This window comes from Protopterus annectens, chromosome 4.part1 (assembly GCF_019279795.1).
Source record: "Protopterus annectens isolate FY-2018-M chromosome 4.part1, PAN1.0, whole genome shotgun sequence".
Taxonomy (NCBI): Eukaryota; Metazoa; Chordata; order Ceratodontiformes; family Protopteridae; genus Protopterus; species Protopterus annectens.
Genome location: NC_056734.1, coordinates 597810003 through 597829585, shown reverse-complemented (window position 1 = coordinate 597829585; position 19583 = coordinate 597810003).

Below are 19583 nucleotides of genomic sequence, written 5' to 3'. Positions count from 1 at the left end.
CTGTTAAATGCAGCATTACCTTGGAAGCTGGCCTTCATCTCTAAGTCCAAATCCCAAAGTAGAATATAACACAAACATACTGAACAGGACTGGTTGCTTTCCAGAACTCTGTGACACTTCATTGTTTATTGACTTTTTAGAATAGTTTCCAACTGATAATCACATTTTTCTCCTGATATGAAAACCATTTTCCAATATACTGTACCAATGTGTCCCTACCCCTACCCTTGATATATTGTGACCAGCTGTCTGTGAGGCATTGTGTAAGATTCACACTGAAGACCTGTTATATGCTTAACCTCAGTGATGACTCAGTTACAAAAGATAGCACTAAATCACGTTTATTGACAATACCATTTCAACATAAAGCCATGTTGTCTTTCGCCAAACAAATATTTTCTGCACAGAAACTCCACTGAACTGCCATGTGCAATTTCTTCATGACCTTCCTCAGGAAAGACATGAAAGAAAATGGTCTTTAATTACCTGCCATGTTCAAAACTCTATTCCACACTTTATGCAACTAAACCAACATTCGCAACATTCAGTTTTCTGTCAAAAGGTTACCATACAAAGACTAAATTTCTTTAAGCAGTTAATTGTTGACATCATAATTTAACATGCTAGAATTTAACTTGTTTGGATGCTATGTATTGCCAATTGAAAAATTCTCATTTCTCATAGGGAAAGATATTATTTTATATCTGATGGAAGAAAAATAGAGTGGTAGTATTAAGTATTAAATGAAGGTAACAGACCAGCAGTTCTGAACTCTATGTTGCAAAGGCCATGCTTGTGACACTTCCCCAAAGAAACAAAATCATGAAAGTTCTCTGCAATATATGACACAATATTTAAAACATGAGCAACCAATGAGCTTTTCGTAAAAAAATCATTCATTCATTTATACATTCATTTATTCATTCATTCATCCTTAATCGACCTGCCTAATCCACTTTGGGTTTGCAGGTGCTTCAGCTTATATGAGAATTCAGTGGATGCATGGCAGAGGAAATATTATAGCAAGAACCCATGCCTGGGTGTGAGTAATGCTGGATTTACCCACGGTTGATGTTGTTTGGTCAGGAGGGCAAAGCCCGATTGGCCAAACAAAGCCACCCATGGGTAAATCCAGCATTACCCACACACAGAAGTGGGTTATTGCTATTATACAATGACATTATTTAAGAAAAAAATAATTACTTTTCTTAAATAATGGCATTGTATAATGCCTCCTTGCTGCCCTTCCGCAGTTGTCTGGTATTCTGCGGCATTTCTGATGTACTGCGCATGCATATGCCTATGCAGTACATCAGAGCTGTGGGCAAAAGCAACGGAGAAAGCAAGATCTCTGTTGCTTTTTACAAACTGTTTCACTATGTTAAATGGGTTTAACATAGCGAGACAGCTTTAAAAAAGCATTGGAGAATCTCCGTTGCTTTTTTAAAAGCTGTCTCGCTATGTTAAACCCATTTAACATAGCGAGACAGTTTTGAAAAAAGCAACGGAGAAAGCAAGATCTCCATTGCTTTTTACAAACTGACTCGCTTATGTTAAACTCGTTTAACATAGCGAAACAGTGTGAAGCAATGGAGATCTTGCATTCTCCGTTGCTGTAAAAAAAGAGTTATAGTAATGGAAAAAGTCCGGGCGACCGAACCTCTTTCCATTACTATAACTCTGATTTACAACATGCACGCTGACCAATCAATGTGCACATTTTTGAATATTAATGGGGGTTCGTTGTATAATCTTGAATAGACCACACCAACTCATTACAGAAATACTGAAACACACAAAAACACATGCACACATTAACTTCTGTGTGGAGTTTGCATGTTCTCCCTGTGTTCGCGTGGGTTTCCTCCGGGTACTCCGGTTTCCTCCCACATTCCAAAGACATGCATCTGGAGCATTTCTTCCTGGGCCTCTGCTGAAAACAGGTTCTGTGGAACCTAGTCGGACTTTCCCGGTCAACAAATGATAAATAAATAAAATAAACTCAATGTCATACAGCATGCAGTTACAGGAAACTTGGAGGAATATTTTTTTCACTAATGGCACATCTTTCAGATGTGGAAGGGAATGTGATCACTTGGTAAAAACACATATGGATGCAGATGAGCATGAAGACTGCATACAGGTGGCACCCAGGCTAACAAATGAACTAACCGTAGCCCATGCAGTCCAGTTTTTATAGAGAAATTGTCATTTAACCTGATTCTGACATAGCATTTAACATTCATTGATAAAAACAATTTTAATTTGGCCAATACTGAAAACTGATTAAATAGATCTTACCATTCTTCATGTTTTATTTACTACATGCATCTTTACCACTTTTTTAGTATCCATATTTTCTAAAATGTGAGTTCATGAATGTTTCCCTGCTGTTTTCCAGATTTATAGCTATGTTGGGCATGTATATACATGAAATATATATATATATATATATATATATATATATATATATATATATATATATATATATATACATACACACACACACACACACACACACACACACACACACACACACACACACACACACACACACACACACACACACACACACAAAGGAGTCTACTTCACATAATCGAACATCCAAATGTTCAGCTTTCATATGGTCGAGACCATATGATTGAACATTTGAATGTTTAAAAATGTGAAAAAAAAACTAAAAAAAAAAAAACTAAACAATGTTAGCAGGGGGGCAAGCCCCCCAGCTCCTCCACCCCTGCTATTTAAATATACCAACTCTGAGATCGCACTACATTGTGGTAAAGGGAAATCTTCCTGTTCTATGCTCTACGGAGATCCCCATTCAGACAGTTCGAACTTTTATAAGCTCGATCATATGGTCTCAGCCATCTGAAGGGGACCAATACACACACACACACACACACACATATATATATATATATATATATATATATATATATATATATATATATATATACACACACACACACACACACACACACACACACACACACACACACACACACACACACACACACCACACACATGTCTGCATGCAAAATTGTCATTATTATGCTAACAGTGCTGTTCTGCACTGAAATACATTGTTATCTAGTGACTTGTTAGTTAGTACCAGGCATCCAAGCATATGTTGGTGGTTCTTTTACACTTGGGCTCCATACCAGTCATTTTACAATAAGTTGGTCAAAGACTGCACTCGATGCAGAAGAGGCTTGATTTCAACTATATCAGCTGGAAGTTGCTGGTAGAAAGCTCATTCTGTGCTTACCTGATTGGCCTTCGGGCATAGTGTAAAACATGCTATTTCTGAGCCTATATAAGCCTCATGTTTGCTCGAGCTTTGGTTCATTTATCTAGAGCTGCTAACCATTTGGTAACAACGCCAGAGACTTTGAGAGATTTTGCAAACATCTGAAGCTATCCATGGCAAGACAAAGAAAAATAAGCATCATTTTACACTTGCATTGCTTATTCTCATTATTGTATGACATTTCACCGTGCTATTTAGTGTTTGTATTGCACTTCTTTGAAGTTTTATAGTTGCTTTTCAAACTGCTGTAAGGACTGCTTTTCTGGACTGAAATACATTGTATCTAGTGATTTGTAAGTTAGTCCAGGCATCTGTTTGTGGTTGCTTAACAACTGGGATTTGTACCAGTCATTGTGCATTAAGAGGATATAGTATGCACTCCTTTGGCAGATGAGGGCTGATTTCACCTATCTGAGCTGGGAATTGCTGGTAGAAAGCTCCTTGTGTGCCTACCTGACTGGCCTTAGGGCACAGTTAGTGTAATAGTTGTTTTTTTTCTGAGCATATATAAGGCTCATGTTTGCTTGAGTCTTGGCTCATTTATCCAGAGCTGCTCCTCATTTGGTGATGACACCAGAGAATTTGAGAGATTTTACAAACATCTAAAGCTATCCATGGCAAGACAAATAAAACTAAGTATCATTTTACACTTGCATTGCTTATTCTCATTGTACCCTGAAGATTCACTTTGCTAATTATTGTTTTTCTGCACTTTTTTTAAGTTTTAAAGTTATTTTTCAAATTGCTGTAAGGGCTGATGTTCTGCACTGCAAAAACATTGTATCTAGTGATTTGTTAGTTCCAGGCATGTGTTTGTGTGTGTATATATATATATATATATATATATATATATATATATATATATATATATATATATATATGCAATTACCAGAAGTCGAAATTTCCCTATAAAAAAACAAAAACACCTTAGAACTTTACCTTACTCCCATGTGACTCACGGGGCAGCTAGTTTGAGTGGAGAGCAGCACTTATGCATTTACTTAGGACTATTTAGGTCTGCATTTCCTTATCATAGCACCCAGGAATACCCTCCACTTTTATCCCTTGAAAAAGCACAGAGTAGAACATGTAGCCATGGACAAGCACTTTCCTGCTCTCTCTGAATCTAGCTTGGCTGACATGTACATCCTTAGGCAATGCAGCAATTGCCTTTTGTACACTGACAACCACTTAATTTTCAAACAAAAAATACAGTATGTGAGAGATATAGTTACACATTGACACTGGAGGTTAGTCTTTCACATATAGATACAAAAAGCAACAAACATGTTGTCAACAATCCACACACACCACTCACTGCACTCACAAAGGATCACACACATAGACCCACATATACAGAGGTGCTCACATGTAACTTATCCAAATCTCAAAAGCCTCTCAGGCACAGTCCTCAGAAACTCCACATGTATACAGACAAGACAATTCCCATGACAACACATAAAGCCACATCTCATTGTGCTCAACCAAGCCCATAAGGCAAAACACTCCACAACCTAATATTATGATAATAGGAGTCTCTACAGTGAAACACACAGATGTCCATCTTATCAGCTTGGATAAGGAGAAGGTTACAGTTAGTTGCTTTCAGGGGCCAGGATCCATCAGATCACACAAGCACTCAAGTCACTTACCCCTAAGTACCAGTATGACTCAATCATAGTCATTGTGGGTATGAAGGACCTGAGATGTACTTCCTTGGACTATATGAAGAGAGACATGACTGACCTCTCAGAATATGTGTCACAAGCAGGTATGAGCCTAACATTGAGCAGCATTCTATTGTCTCCAAGGATGATGTCAAATTACCAACAGAAAATGATCGACTTTAACAATTAACTTAGCTACTGGTATAATTCCATAGGGGTCCAATACTTGTCAGCCTGGGAGGGCATGGTTGACAGGCCACACTGCTTTACTAGAGATGGTCTTTGCCTCTCACCTCCAGGCTTTTGGACATTGGCCAAAACATTATTCACCCCTTTTTTAGGCATTACCAAACAAACACACATTCCAACAAAGCAAAAGCTACTTAGGGCAAGCTAACAGTGTTACTACTCATTGCTGAAAGTCTCAAAATACTGCACTCCCTAAAAGCTCTTCTCACCCTGGAGAATGGTATCACCTGTGCAATTACTGAAACATGGTTCAAAGCCATTGAAAGCACTCCAGCAGTAAATGGCTATAATGAATTTCATATCTTCTGATTACTCACTGAGCATGAAGTGTTCATATGAAAGAGCAAAAGGTGGAGGTGCATCTATCTACATAAAGGATAAGCACAACTCATGTCTGGATAAATAATATGACTTGCTTGAGCTATTCCATGTCCAACTAACCATAGGAAAAATACATTACCATATTCTTGCTAACTACAGGGCCCCCACCATGAACCAGAAAACCCACACAACATACCTGATGTTATTTGAATCACTCACAATCCAGCTCAATACCATGATTTTAACTATGCCTCTGTTAACAAGGAGGTATACATGACAACTAGCATGCATGCCCAATGATTTCTTGATTTTTGTACATCCAAATGCCCTAGAGCAGCTGGTCTGTACTCCCACTAGGGGAACAAATATCCTAGATCTGGTGCTCACAAATATGGGAGAGCACTGCAACTCCCAAAGTTTGATGTCATCACTGGTAAAATCAGATCACATACCAGTCTCTCTTGAAATAAAGGAAAAACTAGACCCACTACCTACCACAACATTACTGAGGGAGAGCCAGGTGAGGTGGTATTGAATTAATGTAGGGAGTGTGTCACTAACTGCATCCATAATGAGTAATACACCCCTGCACTATCCAAGTGCCTGATAGTAATAAATTCAATGTAATAAATTATTTTTTTTTATTTTATTTTAAAGTTTGTGTGGTGTGCTGCAGTTGACAGTGTTAAAAATCTAAAAATAAAAACCAGATGCATTTAATTTATGGTTCAAAGGTCAACTGCAAGCATAGCTTAGTGGGTTTGTGCAGCGCTGTGCTTAGTGATGCTTAAACCTTGCTTAGAAGTATATGTAAAAGTATAACAGCATTCCCATATCCACATAGACAAGTGGGTAGAGTTATAGTCTTATGTGCAGTATGTGCTGGGTTTGAATACATGGAAGGGAAATTAAGCAATTATTTTCTAAATCTAAATGATGCCAATTATTTTTAAATCATGATCTGCTGCATTCATCCAAGCTATGCTAAGCCATGACAAGCACTGCTAAAACAATCTTTGTTTAAAGACCTCTTGATTGTGCTTAGCTAGTTTGTGCACTGCTAAGCATTGCTAAGCATTGGCAGTTTAAGTGCTGCTCAGCAAAGCTAAGCTGGTTTGTGCAATGCCAAAATGTCCCAATGGTGTGTAAGGGTGGGAAAACAGGCTTAAATGCAACAGGTGGGAATATAGCATAACATGTTGGAGTTTGAACTGTGCAGGAACTATGGCAGGTGTTGGAGAGGGTGCAAGCTTCCAGGTGCAGCAGTGGGGCATTTTGGAGTTCAGGGTTATGGTTGGACTCCTAGTGAAATATCATGACATCCAGCTGCTGCAGGGCCAGTATGAGAGATCAGAGCAAAAGTCAGAGCCCTGGGACTGCTATCACATGATCTCACCAGTGCAACAGGTATCTCCACATAGATCCCTCACCATTATGACCATCTGAAGTGACAGAAGAGGGGACTTCTAGACACCTTGGTCCAGGATGCTTGGAATGGGAATGACCCACAACTTTGTGAGTACTGTTAGCATTGTATTACCAATACCTAATCTTAATGTGTGATAGACAGGTATGCATAATGATGTGCTTCTCTCTCTACAGCTGCATAGGAGAGAGCTCGCATCTTAGAGGCCCATGTAGGGCACCTGGCCAGGTTGCACCATGAGTGTGATGAGTACAGATGTATCTTGCAATCTATAGTCATATAACCAAAAAAGAGTAAATTATTAACTGCCATTAGGTATATACAGTTCTGATTGTATTGCAATGAATGTGGTCTTAGACCTGGACTGCAATGACTGAGTACTGTAAGTATAGTGCAATAAAGATTAAAGCATGAAACCTGATAATGTTAATGAAATAAAGTTTCTACTGCAATAATTGTTGTATTACAACTGTATTGCAACACCTGAATTATATAAACTGTTGTGCAACAAGGATTTGAAAATATACCAATAACTGCATGAAGGCACCCCTAATAAAGCTGTCTTTTGCAATATGTATGTAAGTAGGGCTGTTGTTCATGAAGTTGAGTATGACATCTGCTCTGAAATAAAAACACAAAGAATACCACTAAGTGACTCAATGTTAGCTAAGAAAGAGTGTTATGCTAAACTGTAGCATTAGAGCTGTACTACCAGATATATTTATTATGACATTTGTTTTGCAAAACAGCTGAAGCAATACCAGGAACACCAAAGGCAGATTGTGTATATCAGGATTTTTTGTGTTAATGTGTATATCAGGATTGTTTTGTTTTAACCATTGCATTTCAGCTATATACATTTCTGCTCTGAGGTATGGTTCTACAGGCAAGTATGAAATTGTAATAGCTGTAGACTGCAAATATACTATTTGCATCTCTATATGGGTCAGGTAGCCAACCCAATACTCTGATAAGGTTTGTACATGTGACAGATATTTCCATCCACTAAGAGTTTATTGTGTACACCTGCATTCTATGTAGTAATGTACAGTTTACCTAGTATCTCTGTCATACATGAATTTCATGCATATGTGTTTAAGGTTCACTGTAGTCTTATATAAAATTGTACTTGTAATACCAGGTCATATTTTGTTTCCAGGTGAGCTCTAGGCATACATTAGTCAGGCAATAGTCATCTGTGGCTCAGTAGCTTAGTTTGTTAAATGCTATGATTGATGTACATTTTGTCACACACAGACCAGGGTTCGCATCCAGTGACAAGTACTAGTAAATATTATTGAATCAGTTATGTATTGTTAACAGATGTTCTCCCCACAGGAATTACAGGTAAGGTAAATGGCTGCAGTAGCCCTTATTATGGGTTAATAATCTGTGTGTTCGGATGTAACAGAGTGTTAACAGCAGTGATCAGGAATATAATAAGACATCATAAAATAAAGGCAACAAGTACAATACTAATAAAAGTTAGTAGTCCATACCTCTCAATGGTACAGATTTTCGCACACTATCAAACTTTTTGCCTCATATTTTTGCTCTGTTCCTCATGTAAATTGTGTTATTTTGAGAAATCACTTGGATGATTTAATGATTAAAGTCAATAACTAATGACAGTCATTTGAGTTTCAGACTTCATAGCCTTCAGAAAATGTACTATAACACAAATCCTGTTACTCTAGCAACTTTCTATGTTTATAAGAGGAATATTTAAACCGTGTGCCTATTTTTGGGTCTTTGTCCCCCCATTTTGTCAGGCTTTGTCCAGATTTCTTGCAGTAAGAGGTTGAGAGGTATGGTTAATACATTAATTGAAATGTGTAGTCTTGGTATGGCTGTATGCCTGGTGTGTCTGTGAACGTTTGCTGATGGCCAAACCCCATGCCTGCCAAGGCCGGCATGATAGACGTATACTCTCTACTGTGCGCAATACATGTCTCTCAAGTGTCATGCTGTCACGGACTATGATGATTTTTGCCTAATCCCTCTGTCACAGATCTATCATCAACATGATTATGTCAATAGCACAGTCACACTACATCAGTTCACAGTACACCTTGGTAGTCATATAAGTCCACCTGACATGTAATAGTCCTCTGTAGTTGTGTACCTGTAGGTGTTACAGCTTGCCCATACTGTCCCATGTGGATAGCTTGAGAGGTATGTACATGCTACAGCAGCTATAGGGCACTGTTATACATAAAGTAAGGGCAGACCTGTAGGCTATATAACAGTTCTGTTGCAAACTTTATAGCCTATATTGGTATTAATAGAGTGTATTTCTCTCCCCCCTTATCTTCATTATAATTTATTATTGTTATACATTGGTTATGGTTTACTATTAACAAATGTTCTCTATAGGTTATGTTGGGCCTTGTGGTTTATTATTGTTATGTATTACAATGGTTGCATACTAACATATCTTTTTGAATTACTTATTTTGTTGGCCTTATGCCATAACTGTTACTGGCATGCTGTTACTATACTGACTATTATCTCACTTAGTGTTGTATTCCGTATACTGTGCAATGTTATGTTACTGTGTTATTTGCAGTGTTCTGGCATGCTGTTATAACTAACTAAATGTTATGTTCATTACTAACCTGTACACATTGAAATACCTCAACACCAGAGCTCAGCCTACCTTACCTCAGCCAGCTGTGGCACTGTGGGATCCAAGCTGGTGGTGCCCCCTTCACTGGCCCTGCACTACCTACAGGTGGAATCATCTCAGGGGATGAGGTATGTCCCCCCTGGGAGAAGATGCGGAGGGGGAGGTGTCACCCAGAATCAGATATTAGTAATGGTGTACAGAATAGTTCATCATGGGTATGAGAATTGCCTGCACCAGATTGAGGGCAGACTCACCAACCTGAGGGGCAAGGAGGCCCTGGCTCCCAGCCTCCAGCACACCCACTTTTGGGGCAGTGAAGGAGCAGTGTTGACTGCCCATTGGTGGGGAGCTCAGTCATACTGCTTCCATCTGGGGGCACATGGATCTCTGATTCCACAACACCCTCCCATCCAAGGAGTTTACCCCCTCATGTGTCACACACTGCCCCTGTATGCTGACTTGTCTGTCTGCAAATGCAACCTCCCCTACCCAACTTAACTCCCCACATGTACCTATATCCCTTCCCCAACATTCCACTCTCTCGTTAGAAAAAAAGACACCTGTCCCACCAAAATAATATCTCCCCATACATAGCTCTCCATTTTGCAACCTTGTCCACTGCACACAGTCAATTATTATATTAATTAATGAACACAGTTAGGTTGCCCTCACACCTCTCTCTGGGGTGTGAGGCTCCAAATTTCAAATTCTGTACAACTTGCACAGCTGGTGCTGTACAAGAATGCTATGGTCCTTTCCTACACCAATCCTGCACATCCCTATTTGAATTTCAGTATGCTTTCCCCCTGTTGCCCCCATTTTACTTGCCCCCATTTCACCATTTTCCTATCACACTTTTTCTTATCTTTTTTATTTTTATCTCAGGTTTCAGCAGAGCTAAGTGGCTCAGCACACCTCACAAACCCATTTAAAACTGTTCAAAAGTGCCTTAATCATCTTATGTGTTTCTGACAGTGTTAGGCACATCTGCAAAATAACCCTGCCATGTCTTGAGCCTAGGCCCCTATCAACTACAACACAGTGCACTAGCCCACTAGGCTGTTCAAATGTGTTTTAATCATCTTATGTGTTTCTGACAGTGTTAAGCACATCTGCAAAATAATCACCCCTGCCATGCCTTGATCCCAGGCCCCTATCAACTACAGCACAGTGCATTAGCCCACTAGGTCACTCAGCTCTGAATTAAAACAGGTGTTTCCATTAACATATCCTGATTGCCACTGACACACTGCAAGTGCATATAATGGGAAATTGGCAGTGTATATGGGACTGTGATGCAGACACTGCACCAGTACACAGCCAAATAAATAATAATGGATGTACGTGAAGCCTGGGATAGCAGGTATAGCTGTTGACTGTACAGACTGTTTCAGAATATCCATAGTTGTGCCCCTTAGTTATGGCACGGTTTTCGCAAAAACATATGTGTCTGCTGAACTACTGGCAAGTCATTAAATATTAAGCTTAGACAATCATGACAGACATTTCAGTGTCACATCTCATACCCATCAGAAAACACATGCTAATGCAATTCTGATGTCACAGACTGTATGCATGCCCATATATCTTGCAAATACACCTGCTGCACCAGTGACTCAGTAGCTCAGTCTGTTAAATGCCTTGTATGCAGTACATTTTACCACCCACAGTCCTGGGTTCAAATCCATTGTGTTGCGCTTCAATTACATTGTTGTGAATACAGCAAATAATGACTGAGTCATGCAGTTGTAAGCAAAACTGGTTGCTGGTACTGAATTAACTGCTACCCATGTTAGCAAGTCAAAGACCTGTAGCTAGGGGCACAATGCACATATTTATATAGGTTACCTATATCTCGCCTACTACTCTATGATTGGCACTGTTAAATAACAGATGCACCTTAAGCACATGCCTCAACTGGACTGTTAATGGTACCCTCACCCTGGCTCTGCTGTAACGACAGAGCTGACACTGCTCCCTTAGTGACACATACAGCTTGCTATCCTTCAAAGTGTTCACACTCCCCAATATGAGTCCTATGCAAAAAGCAGAAGCTGCAGCCTGCAACATATGCAATTGTATGTTAAGCTACCTGCTACAGATCTACCATACCTCACAATCCCCTAGAACAAGGGATCCACGCAGCACCCATACATAAAGGGGTGAGGGGGCAAAGGTCATGTGGCAGGGACATGTGTCACAGTCTGCCCCTACAAACATTCAGAGATGTTAGACCAGTAGCTACCGCAGCAGCATGCATATTCTGATGGGTATGATGTCTGACAGTCACATGTCTCTTCCCCGTTACTGATCTCACCCACAATGTTTAACACTGAACTGCCAGGTAATCACAAAGTCATTTGACAATGGCCAAACATAGCATGCACAACTGTGGACATACCTCATAAATCTCAACAGTGGACAGTATTTGCACCTACCATTTGTGATGCTGTAGTCTCCACAGCTCACTAATGTCCATCTCACAGACTAAGAAAGTGGTCAAGGCCTACATGAAGGCAATAAATATTGCACTGTTGTATCATGTCATTGTCTAATGAAAGTGCAACCCAGCTGTTCTGGATGCAATTAGCAAGTCTGAGCCATGGATTGGTGCACAGGCAATCACCTGTTATTGAGCATTATCTACAAAAGGCAAGCAGCTGCCTATGGAAAACAAGTCTGTAACTTACTTTACCAAGACAGACTGTGATTTAGGAAGCATTTCTCTTGAGGATTTGTGCACAAAAGGATTACATCAATCTACCAGGTATGTAATACAAGTCCCCATATAATGGGATGCAGATGGGAGGATGCAGTTATGGGGAATAGGGATCACAACAGTAGGCCTGTAGTACATCTCTGGGAATGACATGTTGGTGATACTCTGCTGTCCACCAGCAACAGGTATACCTCTCAGGTGTGCCTGCTGTGAATTAAATCACAGCTGTAGCCCTCTCACTCCCTCCTACAATGGTCGGCTCCTGTACGAATGCTACTGGATTATGTGTTAGACATAGTGACAGTAAGCAAGGTTGGACACAGCTGTCATATTACATGATGTACTGTCATTCAACTCCTCTCATTCTGTGAATGTCACACAGAAATAGTTCTGTCTGTGATGTACTCTGGCTAGGTTATTGTTCTGTCAGCACTCATATGTCATTGCTTAAGAACTATGGCTACCATACCTGGCAACCCCCTACAGCAGGAATTCAGGTCAAAGCCATTATTAGTGGGGGTACACAGGCCCAACTTCAGTGACAGAGTGTACATATTGGTCATACAAAGTAAGAGTATGAATACAGTAACAGATATTACTGTAGCATAACTGTTATCTGCGAGTTCTGGCATGTGACAGACAGATTCTCTGCATTCTGAGAACAACCATCAATTACTGTCCAACTGTTTGCCAGACAGCTACATGTTTGTGGCAAAAGGACCACATATATCAGGCAAACATACACATTCCACAAACATCTGTGTACTGGAGAGGTAGGACACTTACAGGGAAGATAACCTACAGCATGTTTGCATTGATGTCATTGTGCACACTGATGTTGCTGGACTGTCCCCATATACTTGTGATAACACACACTTATTTTTCTGACAGTGGCTGTATGAGATGGGACTGGGAAGTTGCACATAGGGGACAGACCACCGTAAATGGCATTGATGGGTGTGGAGACATACAGTACACTCCATCACTGCACACAGGGGCATAACCGATATTGCTACTATGTTGCTGGTAGCCACACATAGTGTGTTGATAGACAGTGGGGTATAACATGGGATGTAGCTATGGATAGTGCAGGTCAATTTGGATGTGCAGGGTCTGTACATAGTAGATAGCAATGTATGTGGTCCTGTGATGTGTTCCCCTTTTCTTGTCTTTCAGAAAGGATGTATACATGGAAGCACCTGCAGTTTTCAGCCATTGAAAATAATGTTATCGTGGATGGCCTCAGACTGCATCACAATATTCTGCTGTCCAGGAATCTCAGTATCATATATATATATATATATATATATATATATATATATATATATATATATATATATATATATATACATACACACACACACACACACATATGTGCCACATACTGATAGATAAGGGTAACCGTGTCTGAGGGGGGTAGGGAAAGACAGATACGGGGTCTATATCAGAACATCGAAGTATTAAAACTTTGAATATTCTGATATCAAACACTATTCAGCGAACACTAAGAATAGCAAAGCTGCAGAAGAGCAAATTCTTTCCTCGGGAAAGAATTCGGTTGGCCGTTTCTGTGGCTTTGCTATTCTTAGCACTGTGGTGGAAAGTTACGGGTTGGGTTCAGGTAAGTGTGCAATTGTTTGTACGTTAGGGTTAGGGGCGGGTTAAGTGAGTTAGGGCTAGGGTGCGGGTTAGGCGTGTGTGCAATAGTGACAGACATTAAGGTTAGGGGTGGTTTAAGTGAGTTGGGGTTAGGGCACGAGTTAGGTGAGTGTGCGTTAGTGACGAACCTTAGGGTTAGGGTTTGGGTTAAGGTAAGTGGGTAGATAGTAGTGTATGTTTAGTTTAGGGTAGCGTTAGATGTAGGAATTTAAGTGTATGTGTGTTGTTGCTGTTTGTTTGATGTGCTTGTGTTGTGTGTATGTGTTTCCGAGCAGTGAATTTTTTCTATGGGAAAAAACTTCGCTGTTCTGAATGTTCGATATTTTCATGTTTAGATGTTTTGGGGCCGATTAAATAGCGTTCACTATTTTCATCTTTCGATAATGTGATATAAATGCCAGATACATATACATAGCTGTCTGTATGCACAGAGATATTTTCACATCTCAGTTCTTTAGGCAGATGAGGCACTAGACATTGGCTGAAATTAGCTAAGTGTAGGAATGTCCAGAGTGTGACTGTCAGTACTTACAAGGTGACTCCAGGCCAGTTCTACCTGTACTCCAGTGCAGGATTTTGTGTGCTACAGCCAAGTGGCTGCTGCACCTTATTCAGCAGTCCAGCACTTTCAAGATATTTTGTCCAAAGGATTCCCTGGCTGTGTGCTGAATGTAATATATGACTCATACCTAGCAACTGTACAAATTGTAATAGACTGTACAGGGTTTTGCATCATATGTATGGTACATTTTAGATAGCATTGTGATTTTATGGTACATCAGTGGTAAATCATTATAGATTGACATTAGGAACTGATGACAGACATTTGAGTTACTGACTCCATACACACCAGGGAACCCATGCTACTGCATGACCTGTTATATTTTCTGCACTTTCTACATTTGTCTGGACACTAGTTAATCCTTCTCCTTATATTTGGGCCTTTGTCCCACTCCTTTTCATGGCTTTGTCCATATTTCCTGCTCTAAGTGGTTGCAGGTATGCTGTGACTGTGGTACTTCATATAACATGACATGCAGGGTTACAGTCCTCACACCTCTGGCTGTACATGTTTTGCAGGATGTCCAGTGTTACGCCCCATGTGATTGCTCTGCTCCTCAGACAGTTGTGTTTTTCTGGTAATATACTACTAAATGGTGCCCACTGAATTGTTGCAATTACTGACAACAGTTACATAATGGCCTTTACATCCTGCTGCTACTCTGACTTGTTACAACATGCTGTTATACTAGCCACCTTCTAGGTTACTCAGAGCATGTATAATGTCTGCAGGTGTGGCTCTCTGTCCCTCAATTGTCTCTGGATTTGTCTAGCTTTCGTGCAGTAGCAGATTGTGACATACTGACAGTCTGTGGGACTCCTACCATAGCAGTGTGAACATGCGTACATGAGCAGTTTGTGTGTGTGCCTCATTATGGCATTCTTTGGTAGGTGTGTGTGATTTTCTGATGGGTGTCATCATCCACAGTTCCAGTGTGCAGCCAGCATCCCCCAGTAGATGGTGATATGGGATGTCCCCCTGGCAAACATCTGGTGCAGCTGTGATGCCTGCCAGATATGGGAGTTGTGATAATTGCTAGACTGCCAGCACACACATTCATGATAATGCCTTGGGCATTACACATTACCTGGCAGTTGATGGAGTGATACCCCTTGCAGTTGTAGATTCTACCCTCCTCACCGGGTGGTGCTTTGATGTATACATGAGTGCAGTACCTCAGGGTAGTGTGCTACATGGTAGAAGAGATGCATACTACTGGCCCTCTCCTCAGGGGTGTGGGGTAAATAAATGTGCTTACCGGCATGTGTTTGCATGGCAGCCAGGAACTGGTGGAATACCATGGATGCAGATGCCTGTGAGACCCCCATCATGTCCCCAGTTGGTCTTTGAAAAGTACCTGTAGCTACTATTCCAAGGGCTACACGTACCTTTGTTTCCATTGGGTGGGTTCCCTTCTGTTGGCTCTGGGTCTGAGCTGAGGGTGACAGAGGTTGGTGAGCTCTTGTAGTATGTCCCTGTTTACCTTGTAGCATTCTACAACCTCCAGCTGATGTAGCTAATGAAAGGTTACCCTGGGCCTGAACACTCTTCTCCTTCTCAGTCTAGGCCTATTGTAGGCATCAGCATCAGCACTACCCTCAGCCTCTAGCACATATAGATGTAGCAGTGCAGCAGCAATTCCTAGCATTCTATCAGTTAAAATTCCCAAGTCTGTACTCAAATGGTGCAGAATATGGAGGAAATAGATTGTAAGGTCTCTTCATACTTTTCAGTGCTCTGCTGCAGATGCAGTCTGTGTGAATGGCTAAATATGATCCATTCTATCTGCCAGGTACATCTTTGAGGGGTTTGAATGGCCCAGTGTAAGTGGAACAGGGGTTATCAGTAAATTATAATGATTAGCTTTCCTAGGCAACTTCTTTTTTTTTTTTTAAATGCCTTCCCTGGTAAACACTGTGGCTTGATGCTCAAACCATGGCACTGGTATAAACATTGCTCAGCAGTCAATGGACACACCCCCATGCATCGCACACACAGCATAGCTCAAACCAGCTAAAACACATGCTCTGCAGCTAAACAATACTTAGCAGCACTGGACACCCTTCTGTTGAGCTGAGCTGAGCAGTGTGCAAATGGGTGCCACTCTGCTCCAATCTGCATAAACAAATAGTGACACACCCCCTTTTGATGTCAGCTGACTCTTCTGTGGACACCAACATGGTTCTGGGCTTACACAGGTTTCATTTGTGGGCATGGTAACCCGTTTTTGTTATTCAGTAACCTCAACTTATTTGCATCCAGATCCATGCACACAACCTGGATACTTCACTGTTCCAGGGCATGTCTCCTTAGGAACCACTGAAATCTACCATTGTACATACTCCATGCAGGGCTATAATGCATTATTCTCACATATTTCCTATTTTTAGTTTTTAAACATTTTAATATTGTTTTTGCATAACAGCAGGTGTGTGCACTGCTGCACGCCATGCAAACATAATATGGGTGTTAAAAAATTTAATTTAGTACATTATTTTGCATTATTTTTTGGACACATGGGGCACAGTTTTGCACATACCTGTGTGTACTATGCAATCTCTGACCTTCTAGATGGGGTTTTGCAGCCACTGTTCTATTTTTACTGTGTTGTGCATGGAGATTTTCAATGTACACTAAGGACACCAACATGGGGTCTGCAGGACTGCCTATCTGCTTGCTGAATCACTCCAGCAACCTCATTTGCATGCAATTCACCTACTTATGAAGTGATTTATATGCCACAGACATTTCTGTGTCCGCATGCTCATACATGCCCCTCAGCTCTGTTTACTGGATCACACATCTGCTTACTTCCTTGTAAGCTCCATGCCAGTATTCCTACATGGAAAATCATTCTGTGTAGGCTTTATTGAATTCCCCCCTATATTTTAAGTTGAAACATTCAAAGGTGACCCTTTAGCAAGAAATAAAAATATCCATTCACTGTATGACCTCCCATTTAGTCCGAGACCAGCCATAATAGTACTTTAAACATTTTCATTCACTCATTTTCCAGTAACCACTGTTAACTATACACACACACACACACACACGCACGCATGCACACACATGCATGCTCACTCAAAGGCAATCTTGAGGATTACCAGTTCACCTATGACTTATCTTTTTTTTAAACAAACACCTTTATTGAATTATCACCTGTGACATAGGCACATTTACATTTATATAAAAGTAATAAAACTGTATTAACAAGTTCAAATTAACAAACATTATGGTTTACATATATTGCTATACATCATATAGCCTAAACAACATTACATTACAAAAAGTATTCAATTTCTGCCTCCTTTTTTAAACAAGAAACATTTATTAAGCCATCACTTATGACATAAGCAATCATATATTTATATAAATGAAAATCACACTGACATAATCCTGGTAGCAAGTATTTTACTTCGCAAACCATACTGACACACTCCCAGTTGCAAACATTATATATCACTTATAATCTACCCAATCATTTTCAGTCAAACATTACATAGCTCATTTAAGTCCTGCCTTCTTTTAAACCTCATTTCTCCCTTTATGTTTTGTTCCCACAATTCCCATTTTTCCTATGTAGTTTGCTCCTACCTTTTCCTAAAGATTTAAATTCCAATTGTGTTATCTCTGTTACTATATTCGCTACTTCTAATGTGGTTGGTTTACATTTTGATTTCCATTTTCTAGCAATTGCTTTTTTGGCAGCCACCATAATTAGAGACAGCAAGACCTTACCACCTCTAGGCAATTCCAATTCTCTATCATAGCTCAGAAAAATAATATTTCTCATCATACTAATATGTCCACCCAGCAACTCTGACAGTGCATCCCTCAGGGACTCTTTAAAGTTTGACAACTCACTACACTCTCAGAAAATATGTTCCCAATTACCTCTTTCTTCTCCATCACACCTCCAACATTTGCTATCTACCTGAGGAAAAAATATCTGGAGTCTACTTGAGGTATAAAAATATCTATGTAAAACTTTCTAAGCAAAAATTCTAAATCTTCTAGATTTTATTGCATATTTAGGAGACATACATATAACCCCTATTGTTTCTTTGTGAATTGCTTATCCAATCTCTCTTTCCAATCATTTCTAACTTCCTCTTATTTATTGCTATAGTTTGCATGCAATATTTTTATATGCTCTACTATAAAGAAACCCAGAGTACCTAGAGATAACCAACAGGGACACAGGGGTATCATAAATATAGAAGACACCCCTGAGAAGAATTGAACTGTCAAACAAAGCAGTGTGAAACACAGGTTGGTTAAATAAAATCATTGGTCATAACTTCATTATTCACTCAAAAAATAGAAAGTAGACTTGGTTTTCCTCAAATGTAATTGTTAATTTGACACAGTTGTTTAAAATTGCTTCCTTATTAACAATGAACTATTTCAAATGGTTACGTTAAATTGACAACTATTGACAAACAATTATTTGAATGGTCATAACTGTTGTTCTTTTTTTCAAATCAGTGAGAAGGCATGAGCTAGTGCAGTGCATACTCACTCAGACTCTGCCTTAGACTGCTGTGAGGGAAAGGTTTTTTTTTTTTTTCTTATATTGCTTTCTTGTAATTCATGCTGCTTTATTGCTTTCTTCAATTTTGAATATTGCAGTGTATTTTCATTGCTCTGTGTTTTAATTGCATTTTGTTTTCTATTGCATATAAAAAAAACAAAGCTGTATCTCTTGTGAGTCATACAGAAATTAGATTTGTTTCCTGCCCTCCCACGTTTGTGCTCTTAAATTCACTGTCTTTCTAGTTGCCTACCCTCGTGTTACTTGTCAACATAATTCCTCCCATGTCATCTTTCATTGCCTCTTGTCAGTAAGCACAATGTTATCATTTTGTGAAGTCACTCCCACTTAAGCTATTTAAATTTATTTGCCCTACCTTTATATTCCAAAGAGACAGAATACCAAGTATGCAATCATGGCCAATCTGTCTTGCTCTTTCAAAATTAGTAACTCTTCCCTTTAGACTGCTAAAGTTCAAGGTACCCCATCTTTCATATCTAACTA